Genomic DNA, 12,321 nt, shown 5'->3' with positions numbered 1-12,321 from the left:
ATGTCAAGAGTGCTCGTTTGATTGTAACCCAAGAAGCGTTTCCAGTAGGAAGGATAGATCTTCTCACTATTTCATACCATCCCTTAGCTACAGGAGTGAGATTTATCCTCCTCAAGTGACTTGGAACTCCCTTTGAATCTCTTTCCCAATCTGTATTTTCTACACATAACCCCTGTAGGATCTCATCAGGATTGTTTTCCATCTGCAATCTGGTTTCATAACTGGGCTCTGCATAAGTTATGGTTCTCAACTTGAGAGCCCTTGTGATGGCAGCTGGGCTAAAACTCACTTCAACTCCTCTGACATAACTTGTGTAAGGAGCACTATCTTTGTTTTCTTTTACAGCATTTGCATAGAACTCCCTGATCATGACTGCACTTATGTCAACAAGAGGAGCACATAAAAGTTCCCACCTTCTTTCTTTAGTGATTTGCCTCATGATGGGGTATTCCCCGTCTCTCAACTCAAGGCCTTTCTCATAAATGACATTCTTTGTCTCCATGAACCTATGATATCTCCCTTCATGGAATTGGGATCTAAATTTGGTTGCATCAAATGATGGAGGTTCGGCTACCATAGGTTCCTTTCCCGGCCTTCTTTTTGAACTTGAGGAGGCCATCGAATTTGAGGTAAGAAGAAAGAAAGAGTGAGAATAGAAGAAGTATGTGTTGTGTTTGGGGTGAGTTTTGATTCGGTTTTGTTGTGTGAGATAAGGGGATTATGTTGGTTTTGGAAGTGGAAGAGATTATGGCTTTCATATGAAAATGGCTTGAATGAGAGTGTGTACACCGTGTTGATGCCAACGGCTACTTATAAGTGAATTCCTCAAGCTTTCCAACAAAACCATAATGAGAAAGAGAGGAACTCGTTGGTGCTCATGAATGGTTAAGATTGAGTTGTTCATCCAAGGAATGCATGAAATGGACGGTTTGCATGTATTGTTGAGGCTTTGACGAGGATCCTTCTCCCATTGGCTGCATGCATTTAGGTGTTCAATGTTGCATGCATGCAAATTCTGTTCCCCATGAGCGCGTTCTTCTAGGCACATGTGACCATCCTCTCATAGCTGATCCTAGCCGTGGCCCCTCCTTGCTTTTGTCTCAATCTTTTTCTCCTGCATGAACCAAAACAACTAGCCTTAGATCATCAATATAGTCGTTGGCAATTGATTTGTATTAAAGGAAAAGAATTGTTTTGTTTTGTTTATTATTATTTATTAAAAAATTTTTTTATGGTCAATTGTGTCCCTTAATTAAAGATGCTAAAAGTTGGTGAACACCAAACTTATCTTTTATTGAGGGGGCGGCTTAGCAATGTAAACCATTCTTCACAATTGATGTATTTTTAAAGAAATTATTTGATGCATGATCCCTTTCTGTATGGTTTTGATTCCATGATTGGGAAATGATCTTCTGAACATTGTTACACATGCAGACACCAAACTTAGTGTTTGGTTATATGCTTCATCAAAAAGAATTATGCATATGTTCTAAGAATAGCTCCCTTTCTTTTTTGAAAAGCAAAAATTAAGTGTGCCTTAAGGGACACCAAACTTAGAAGTCTGACTTATGCTCTAAAATGTGCATTTATCAAATATGAAAGTTCAAAATCATACTCAGGAAATCATAGCTTATTAAATAGAAGACAGAAATTTTAAATCATGGGTTGCCTCCCATGAAGCGCTCTTTTATTGTCACTAGCTTGACATTGAACTCCCTTTAAGGTGGTTGATGTTGGTGATGTCTCAACTTGTCACCTCTCACTGTAAGCTTTCTCTGTGTTCCTTGATGCTCAATTTCAATGTGCTCAAGAGAGAGTACTTGGTTGACAGTGTAATAATCCTTTGTTCCCAGCTGTTGATACACTAGTTGCACCTTGTCACCTTTGGCAAATCCTTCTGTTGGGATTTTCTTGTTCTTCTACCCTTTGTAGGCCCTTTTCTTGTTTTTCTTGTTTTTCTTACTTGTTGATATGCTTCCCTTGACAGTGACTTGAGTTGTGTTGCCTTCCTTTTTGTTTATTATTCCAGCTTCTTTTTGAATTCCTTTTTCTTTCTGTGGATGCTTGTTTTCCTGTTCTACTGCCTTGTAGGTTGTTTGCTTTGGAAGGAAGTCACCACTTGTCTTGCTTGCTTCTTCATTCCTTTGTAATTCTGGAAAGACTTTCAAGGTGATGCTCTCCTCATGCATTCTGAGAGTTAGCTCTCCTTGCTCTATATCCACAATGGCTCTAGCAGTGGCTAAAAATGGTCGACCAAGTATTATGGAGTCATTTCCATTTTCTGAAGAATCCAAGATCACAAAATCTGCCGGATAGATGAACTTGTCAACCTTAACTAAAAGGTTCTCAATCAGCCCTTTTGGATACACTACTAATTGATCCACCAATTCCAAGGATATCTGTATTGGTTTTACCTCCTCTATGCCAAGCTTTTTCACTAAAGAAGATGGGATTAGATTTATGCTTGCTCCTAACTCACACATTCCCTTGTTGATGAATAGATTTCCAATAGTGCATGGTAGGAAGAAACCTCCAGGATCTTCAAGCTTGGGAGGGAGTCCCTTTTTAATGAGTGCACTGCATTCTTCACTAAGCATTACAGTTTCCTTTTCATTCCAACTTCTTTTCTTGTTGATGAGCTCTTTCAAGAACTTGGCATACAGAGGCATTTGCTCCAAAGCCTCGGCCAAAGGTATGTTGATTTCCAACTTCTTGAAAGTCTCAAGAAATTTGTGGAAATGCTGATCCTTTGTCTCTTTGTGAAATCTCTGTGGATAAGGTATTGGGGGAGTCAAGTTTTTCTCCCCTTGAAGTTGTCTTGGGATTGGTTCTTCCATGATCTGCTTTCCCTTCTTCAAATTTTGTGGTTGGTTATTTTCTTCTGTGAGTTCTCCTGGGACATTCTTGTTTATCATGTCCTTGTTGATGGTTTCATCATTCTTTGTTGGCTCATTGTCACTATGCTTGGTTGCCCCTTGGTTACCATCCACTAACATCTTTCCACTTCTTAGTTGCACGACCTTGCATTCTTCCTTTGGGTTGGGAATGGTGTCACTTGGTAGTGAGCTTGATGGTTTTTCAACAGAAATCTGTTTGGAGATTTGTCCAATCTGCCTCTCTAGGTTCTTCATGGAAGCTTCTTGGTTCTTTGTTGTTAATTCTTGGTTCTTCATCATTTTCTCCATGAGCAGCTCTAGATTAGTGATCCTCTGTGAGTCTTGTGAGATTGGTTGATTTTGGGGTGTTGATGGATGATGGTAAGTGTTTTGGTTAGTTGGGTGGTTGTTGGGTAAGTGATGGTTAGAATTGGGGTAGTTATTTTGTGGTTTTCTGTATGTATTTTGGTTAGTGTTTGGCTGGGGGTTGTGGTTTGTGTTTTTCCAATTGTTCTGACTTGGGTTTCTTTGCCATGATTGTTGGTTTTGATTGTGGTTGTCTCCCCATCTGAGGTTGGGATGGTTCTTCCAAGATGGATTGTAAGTATCCCCATAGACTTCATTTGTTCCAGGATTTTGGTTATGCATGTATTGGACTTGCTCTTGCTGTTGCTCCTCTTGAGTTTCTTCACTTTGCACCAAAGTGGTTGGTGGTTGGCTTGTGGTGCTCACTGCTGCCACTTGCAAGCCATCAATTCTTTTGGCCATTTGCTCAAACTGTTGTTGAATCTGCTGCTGCATCATCTTGTTCTGAGCTAGAATTGAATCCACTCCTTCTAATTCCATTACTCCTCTTCTCTGTGATGGTTGGCGCTGTCTTTGATGAGCAAAGAAATATTGGTTGTTGGCCACCATATCAATGAGGTTTTGAGCTTCCTCTGTGGTTTTCATGAGTTGTAATGAGCCTCCGGCTGAGTGATCAAGTGCTTCTTGAGCCTTTAGAGTAAGTCCTTCATAGAAGTTTTGTAACTTATCCCATTCAGTAAACATCTCTGGTGGACACTTTCTCAATAGAGCTTTATATCTTTCCCATGCTTCATATAAATTCTCAGCCTCCATTTGAGTGAATGTCTGCACCTCAGTCTTCAATCTTATGATTCTTTGAGGGGGATAAAATTTGGCAAGGAACTTGCTCACCAAGTCATCCCAAGTGTTGATGCTTTCCCTTGGGAATGTTTCTAGCCATTGAGTGGCTTTGTCTCTGAGAGAAAATGGAAAGAGCAACAACTTGTAACTGTCAGGGGGCACACCATTGGTTTTAACAGTGTCAGAAATCCTCAAGAAGGTGGATAAGTGTTGATTTGGGTCCTCCAATGGTCCTCCTCCAAAGGAACAGTTGTTTTGAACCAAAGTGATGAGTTGTGGCTTTAATTCAAAGTTGTTTGCATTGACATTGGGGGGAAGAATGCTACTCCCACAGTGTCTAGCATTTGCAAACGTATAGGAAGCCAGTACTCTTCTTTGGTGTTGGTTATTGTTGGCCCCTTCTCCTGGTTGATTGAGATCTCCTTCCATTCTTGGAATTCCTCCTCAGATTCTTCCTCTCCAATAACGTTCTTTCCTCTTTCAGCTCTTCTTATTCTTCGAAGAGTTCTTTGGTCAATTTCAGAGAGGACAGGGGAAGATCTTCCTGTACCTGACATACAAAAACACAACAATAAACACACAGATCCAGAAAATCAATAAAATGTCAATCTATTGCTAGAATGAGGTTTTAGTTAGTTTAAGCAAAAATTCAAACAGTTAGTGTGTTAGAGAAACAGAAAAGAAAAAGTGCTTAATCTAGACCTCCACTTCACTTAATCATTGTCAATCTATTTCAATCCCCGGCAACGGCGCCAAAAACTTGATGTGCGGAAAACGATCCGACACAAAACTCACCGGCAAGTGTACCGGGTCGCATCAAGTAATAATAACTCACATGAGTGAGGTCGATCCCACAGGGATTGAAGGATTGAGCAATTTTAGTTTAGTGGTTGGTTTAGTCAAGCGAATCAAGTATTGGTTGAGTGATTTGTGTTTAACAGGAAGTAAATGACAGTAAATGTAAAGGGGGAAGGGCAAATTGCAGTAAATTAAAGAACAGGAAAGTAAACTTGCAGAATCTTAAAGAACAAGAAAGTAAATGACTGAAACTTAAAGTGCAAGAAATGTAAATTGCAGTAACTTAAATTGCAAGGAATATAAAGTGCTTGAAGGTAAAAGGGATTTGAGGATAAGGATTTCAGAATTTAAGCAAGTGAATGTGAATTGCAATAATCAATAGAGCAGGAATTGAATTAGGAACAATTATGATTCAAACAGTAAGGAAATAAAGTGCAGCAGAGGTTCACAGAAGAACCAAAAGTAAATTGGGATCTCAGGTCTCCAGAGACTAGGTAGCAAAGCCTAGATCTCAATTGCCTTCCCAGATCCATGTTCACAAAGCAATTGACAAGAAATTGAAGAAGAAGCAGTAAAGGAAATTGAAATTGAATTTAATTGTGCAGAAAAGAATTAAAGAGATTTTGAATGGAGGTTGAGACAGAATTTCCTCAACTCTTCACACCCAAAACTCAAAACAAGAAAAATAAAAGTGCCCAGGCAAGAACGAGGAAGAAGAGAGATCAATTCTCCTCCCTAATTCTCTGAAATCTCAGTATAGTCACCAAGAGAATTTGCAGAATTCAAAGCTCCCAAGGAAGTATGAAATTCAAAAATCAAGTAAAACGTAAATATCCAAAGTTCAAAAGTGAAAGTAAAGGTCCTAATTACATCAAACTAACTCCTATTTATACACTTTCTATTCTTGGATCTTGGGATTTGGATGGGCTTTTGATTTGGTGAAGAATTGAATTGAATTGGATTTTTAATTCAATTTTTGGCCCATGAGAAGTTGCTTCCAAGAGGCTGCCCTGCCCTTGCGGAGGGCAGGGCAGGATTTGGTGTTTGGTGCGTTGTTGGTGCGGCGTGGTGCAGGCTTGGTGCGCAGAATGCTGCCCTACCCGCGCGGAGGGCAGGGCAGGAAAAATTGGTGCGCCAGATGGGTGCTTGGTGCGCTGCTTGGTGCTGCCAGATTCATACCATGGTGCGCCAGAATGGTGCCTTGGTGTACAGGATGCTGCCCTGCCCTCGCGGAGGGCAGGGCAGAAAAATATGGTGCTGCCAGGATCGTGCTGTGGTGCGCTAGAAATGTCCCTTGGTGCGCCAGATTCATGCACCAACAAAATGCTGCCCTGCCCTCGCGGAGGGCAGGGCAGTGTTTCCAAAATGAAGTCCCGCGTTCGAATCCGGGCAGAAACACACGCTCAATCATTTTTCTTGGTTTCTTGGCACGGTAATGGACCTTAGTTCCTTGCTTCCTCATGGTCCCGTGTTCAACTCTTGTGGCAAGCATCATAGGCATTTTTCCTTTGATTTTCTTCCTTGGTGAGCCCGATATTGCCCTTGTGGAGGGCAGGGCAACATTTTCTTCTTCTTGATTCCAAGGCACAAATTTGTGCTCTGCCCTTGTAGTGGGCAGGGCAGAGTTGCCTTCTTTGCCTTGTTCCCTTATGTTGCCCTCCTAGAGGGCAGTGTGCCCTTGTGGAGGGCAATGTTTGCCCTTCCTCATGTTGTGCGCCACACTTCTTCTCTCTTTGACCACACTTTCTTTTCCTTGGGTCACACTTCCTTAAGCCACGCTTTTCTCTTTTATTCTTTTCTTCACCTACAATAAACCAAAACAACCACTCCAAGTATCACTAAATTCATAAGGCTTATAAATCAATTAAAATTCAATTAAAATTAGCTTAAACCTTATGATTTAACATTAATTTCATGGTGGTTGCTTGATTTAAAGAAGTTATGCATTTTCACTCCAAATCACTTACTTAGGATGCAAGAAAGTGCATAAATGCTAACAAAACAAGTGAAATTAGCTTAAAAAATGGGTATATGATGACTTGTCATCATCTTGCATGCATTGTTTATTTGATCTTGGTTCTATTTTCAAGTCAATAATATAGAGAACTGAAGATTCAGTACATGCAGCAGAGAAATTATACAGAAAAAGCTGGGCGTTCAAAACGCCCAGTGAAGAAGGAAAACTGGCGTTTAAACGCCAGCCAAGGTACCTGGCTGGGCGTTTAACGCCCAAAAGGGTAGCATTTTGGGCGTTAAACGCCAGAATGTGCACCTTTCTGGGCGTTTAACGCCAGGATGGCACAAGAGGGAAGATTTTGTTTTCAATTCAATTTTTTTCCAAGTTTTCAAAGTTTTTCAAAATCAAATCTTTTTCAAATCAAATCTTTTCAATCAAATCTTTTTCAAAATCAATTTCTTTCCCTTTTCAAGGATACTTGCTAACAATTAATGATTTGATTCAACATTTCAAGTATGTTGCCTTTTCTGTTGAGGAAGGTTTAATATTTGAATCATATCTTTTCTTATTAGGCAAGTCATTAATTTTTAAAATCAAATCTTTTTAAAAGTGTTTTCAAATCATATCTTTTCAATCATATCTATTTAAAACCATAACTTTTCAATCATATCTTTTTAATCACATCTTTTTCAAAATAGTTTTCAATCATATCTTTTTAAATTCTAATTTCAAAATCTTTTTCAAAAATTACTTGATTTCTTTCCCACTCTTGGTTTTTGAAAATCAATTAAAGTTTTTCAAAATGTTTTTAAAATCTTTTTAATTTAATTCTCGAAATTTCTTCCCCTCTTCTCACATCCTTCTATTTATGGAGTACCACTCCTCCTCAATGCACAATTCGAACTCTATCTCACTAAGTTCGAATTCTTCTCCCTCTTTCTTCTATTTTTCTGTTCCTCTGACACCTCAAGGAATCTCTATACTGTGACATAGAGGATTCCATATTTCCTTGTTCTCTTCTCTTTCATATGAGCAGGAGCAAAGACAAAGGCATTCTTGTTGAAGCTGACCCTGATCCTGAAAGGACCTTGAAGCGAAAGCTAAGAGAAGCTAAGGCACAACTCTCTGTAGAGGACCTAACAGAAATCTTCAAAGAAGAAGAACCCATGGCAGCCGAAAATAACAACAATGCCAACAATGCAAGGAAGGTGCTGGGTGACTTTACTGCACCTACTCCCGACTTCTATGGGAGAAGCATCTCTATCCCTGCCATTAGAGCAAACAACTTTGAGCTTAAGCCTCAATTAGTTTCTCTAATGCAACAGAATTGCAAGTTCCATGGACTTCCAGTGGAAGATCCTCATCAGTTTTTAGCTGAATTCTTGCAAATCTGTGACACTGTCAAGACTAATGGGGTTGACCCTGAGGTCTACAGACTTATGCTATTCCCTTTTGCTGTAAGAGACAGAGCTAGAACATGGTTGGACTCACAACCTAAAGAAAGCCTGAACTCTTGGGAAAAGCTAGTCAATGCCTTCTTGGCAAAGTTCTTTCCACCTCAAAAATTGAGTAAGCTTAGAGTGGAAGTCCAAACCTTCAGACAGAAGGAAGGAGAATCCCTCTATGAAGCTTGGGAAAGATACAAACAATTGATCAGAAAATGTCCTTCTGACATGCTTTCTGAATGGAGCATTATAGGTATTTTCTATGATAGTCTCTCTGAACTATCCAAGATGTCTTTGGATAGCTCTGCTGGAGGATCTCTTCATCTGAAAAAGACGCCTACAGAAGCTCAGGAACTAATCAAAATGGTTGCAAATAACCAATTCATGTACACTTCTGAAAGGAATCCTGTGAACAATGGGACAAATCAGAAGAAAGGAGTTCTTGAGATTGATACTCTGAATGCCATATTGGCTCAGAACAAAATATTGACTCAGCAAGTCAATTTGATTTCTCAAAGTCTGTCTGGATGCTTCATCTGAAGAAGAAGCTTATGATCCTGAGAAACCCTCAATGGAAGATGTGAATTACCTAGGAGAACCCTATGGAAACACCTATAATTCTTCATGGAGAAATCATCCAAATTTCTCATGGAAGGATCAACAGAGACCTCAACAAGGTTTCAACAACAATAATGGTGGGAGAAACAGGTTTAGCAATGGCAAGCCTTTTCCATCATCTTCTCAGCAACAGACAGAGAGTTCTAAGCAGAGCCACTCTGACTTAGCAACCATGGTCTCTGATTTGATCAAAGCCACTCAAAGTTTCATGATTGAAACAAGGTCCTCCATTAGAAACTTGGAGGCACAAGTGGGACAGCTGAGCAAGAAAGTTACTGAACTCCCTCCTAGTACTCTTCCAAGCAATACAGAAGAAAATCCAAAAGGAGAGTGCAAGGCCATCAACATGGCCGAATTTGGAGAGGAGGAAGAGGCAGGGAACGCCACTGAGGAAGACCTCAAGGGACGTCCACTGGCCTCCACTGAGTTCCCCAATGAGGAACCATGGGAATCTGAGGCTCAAAATGAGACCATAGAGATTCCATTGGATTTACTTCTGCCATTCATGAGCCCTGATGAGTATTCTTCCTCTGAAGAGGATGAGTATGTCACTGAAGAGCAAGTTGCTAAATACCTTGGAGCAATCATGAAGCTAAATGACAAGTTATTTGGTAATGAGACTTGGGAGGATGAACCCCCTTTGCTCACCAAAGAACTGGATGACTTGTCTAGGCAGAAATTACCTCAAAAGAGACAAGATCCTGGGAAGTTTTCAATACCTTGTACCATAGGCACCATGACCTTTAAGAAGGCTCTGTGTGACTTAAGGTCAAGTGTAAACCTCATGCCTCTCTCTGTAATGGAGAAGCTAGGGATCTTTGAGGTACAAGCTGCAAGAATCTCACTAGAGATGGTAGACAATTCAAAGAAACAAGCTTATGGACTTGTAGAGGATGTTCTGGTAAAGGTTGAAAACCATTACATCCCTGCTGATTTCATAGTCCTAGAGACTGGGAAGTGCATGGATGAATCCATCATCCTTGGCAGACCCTTCCTAGCCACAGCTAAGGCTGTGATTAATGTTGATAGAGGTGAACTGATCATTCAAGTGAATGAAGAACCCTTTGTGTTTAAGGCTCAAGGATATCCCTCTGTCACCATGGAGAGGAAGCATGAAGAGCTTCTCTCAAAGCAGAGTCAAACAGAGCCCCCACAGTCAAACTCTAAGTTTGGTGTTGGGAGGCCACAACCAAATTCTAAGTTTGGTGTTGAACCACCACATTCAAACTCTAAGTTTGGTGTTGGGAGGTTCCAACATTGCTCTGAGCATTTGTGAGGCTCCATGAGAGCCCTCTGTCAAGCTACTGACATTAAAGAAGCGCTTGTTGGGAGGCAACCCAATGTTATATGTTATCTATTTTCTTTTGCTATTTTATGTTTTCTGTAGGTTGATGATCATGAGAAGTCACAAAATCAATTGAAAAAGCAAAAACAGAATGAAAAACAGGAAGAAAAATAGCACACCCTGGAGGAAGAACCTACTGGCGTTTAAACGCCAGTAAGGCTAGCAGATTGGCGTTTAACGCCCAGTCTGGCACCATTCTGGGCGTTTAACGCCAGAAAGGGGCACCAAACTGGCGTTAAATGCCAGAAAAGGGCAATAACTTGGCGTTAAACACCAGAAATGGGCACCAGCCCGGCGTTTAACGCCAGAATTGGCTCAGAATGCATTTCTGTATGCCATTTGGTGCAGGGATGACTTTTCCTTGACACCTCAGGATCTGTGAACCCCACAGGATCCCCACCAACCCCCACCACCCTCTTTCTTCTTCACCAATCACCTCAATACCTCTTCCCCAAAAACCCTTCACCTATCAAATCCCACTATTCTCTTCACCACTCACATCCATCCTTCATAAAACCCCACCTACCTCACCATTCAAATTCAAACCACTTTTCCTCCCAAACCCACCCATAATGGCCGAACCCTACCCCTCCCCTCACTTCTTCATTTTCACACAACCTAAACACTACTTCTCCCCCTTTTTGGCCGTACCACATAGTCATCTCCCTCTCCTCCATTTCTTCTTCTTCTACTCTCTTCTTTCTTCTTTTGCTCGAGGACGAGCAAACCTTTTAAGTTTGGTGCGATAAAAGCGTTGCTTTTTCGTTTTTCCATAACCATTTATGGCATCCAAGGCCGGAGAAACCTCTAGAAAGAGGAAAGGGAAGGCAAAAGCTTCTACCTCCGAGTCATGGGAGATGGAGAGATTCATCTCAAGGGTGCATCAAGACCACTTCTATGAAGTTGTGGCCTTGAAGAAGGTGATCCCCGAGGTCCCTTTCAAACTCAAAAAGAGTGAATATCCGGAGATCCGACATGAGATTCGAAGAAGAGGTTGAGAAGTTCTTACCAACCCCATTCAACAAGTCGGAATCTTGATGGTTCAAGAGTTCTATGCCAATGCATGGATCACCAAAAACCAAGATCAAAGTGTGAACCCGGACCCAAAGAATTGGCTTACAATGGTTCGGGAGAAATACTTAGATTTTAGTCCGGAAAATGTGAGGTTGGCATTCAACTTGCCCATGATGCAAGGAGATGAACATCCTTACACTAGAAGGGTCAACTTTGATCAAAGGTTGGACCAAGTCCTCACTGACATTTGTGAAGAGGGCGCCCAATGGAAGAGAGATTCAAGAGGGAAGCCGGTTCAATTGAGAAGGCATGACCTCAAGCCCGTGGCTAGGGGATGGTTGGAGTTTATCCAACGCTCAACCATTCCCACAAGCAACCGGTCCGAAGTTACTCTAGACCGGGCCATCATGATCTATAGCATCATGATTGGAGAAGAAGTAGAAGTTCATGAGGTTATAGCCCAAGAACTCTATAAGGTGGCGGACAAGTCCTCTACCTTGGCAAGGTTAGCCTTTCCTCATCTCATTTGTCACCTCTGTTATTCAGTAGGAGTTGACATAGAAGGAGACATCCTCATTGATGAGGACAAGCCCATCACTAAGAAAAGGATGGAGCAAACAAGAGACCCCACTCATCATGAAATCCCTGAGATGCCTCAAGGGATGCACTTTCCTCCACAAAACTACTGGGAGCAAATCAACACCTCCTTAGGAGAACTGAGTTCCAACATGGGACAACTAAGGGTGGAGCACCAAGAACATTTAATCATCCTCCATGAAATTAGAGAAGATCAAAGAATCATGAGAGAGGAGCAACAAAGACAAGGAAGAGATATTGAGGAGCTTAAGCACTCCATAAGACCTTCAAGAGGAAGAACAAGCCGCCATCACTAAGGTGGACCCGTTCTTTAATCTCCTTGTTCTTTATTTTTCTGTTTTTTGAATTTCTATGCTTATGTTTATCTATGCTTGTGTCTTATGATCATTAGTGTCTATGCCTTAAAGTTATGAATGTCCTATGAATCCATCACCTTTCTTAAAATGAAAAATGTTCTTAATAGAAAAAGAGAAGAATTGCATGAATTTCAGATTTTATAACAGATTAGTTATTTTGATGTGGTGG

At 40.9% G+C, this 12,321-nt stretch overlaps 1 non-coding gene across 1 annotated transcript; it reads right to left on the bottom strand.

Annotated features, from left to right (window-relative positions):
• Positions 1 to 8,348: 8,348 nt before the first annotated feature.
• On the bottom strand, positions 8,349 to 8,456 carry LOC130977732 (small nucleolar RNA R71). The gene has a single exon (XR_009085411.1). It is a non-coding gene; the product is annotated as a small nucleolar RNA R71 (small nucleolar RNA).
• Between the last annotated feature and the right edge of the window lie 3,865 nt (positions 8,457 to 12,321).

This window comes from Arachis stenosperma, chromosome 4 (genome assembly GCF_014773155.1).
Source record: "Arachis stenosperma cultivar V10309 chromosome 4, arast.V10309.gnm1.PFL2, whole genome shotgun sequence".
NCBI classification, from domain to species: domain Eukaryota; kingdom Viridiplantae; phylum Streptophyta; class Magnoliopsida; order Fabales; family Fabaceae; genus Arachis; species Arachis stenosperma.
This window is presented reverse-complemented; position numbering and strand designations above follow the sequence as displayed.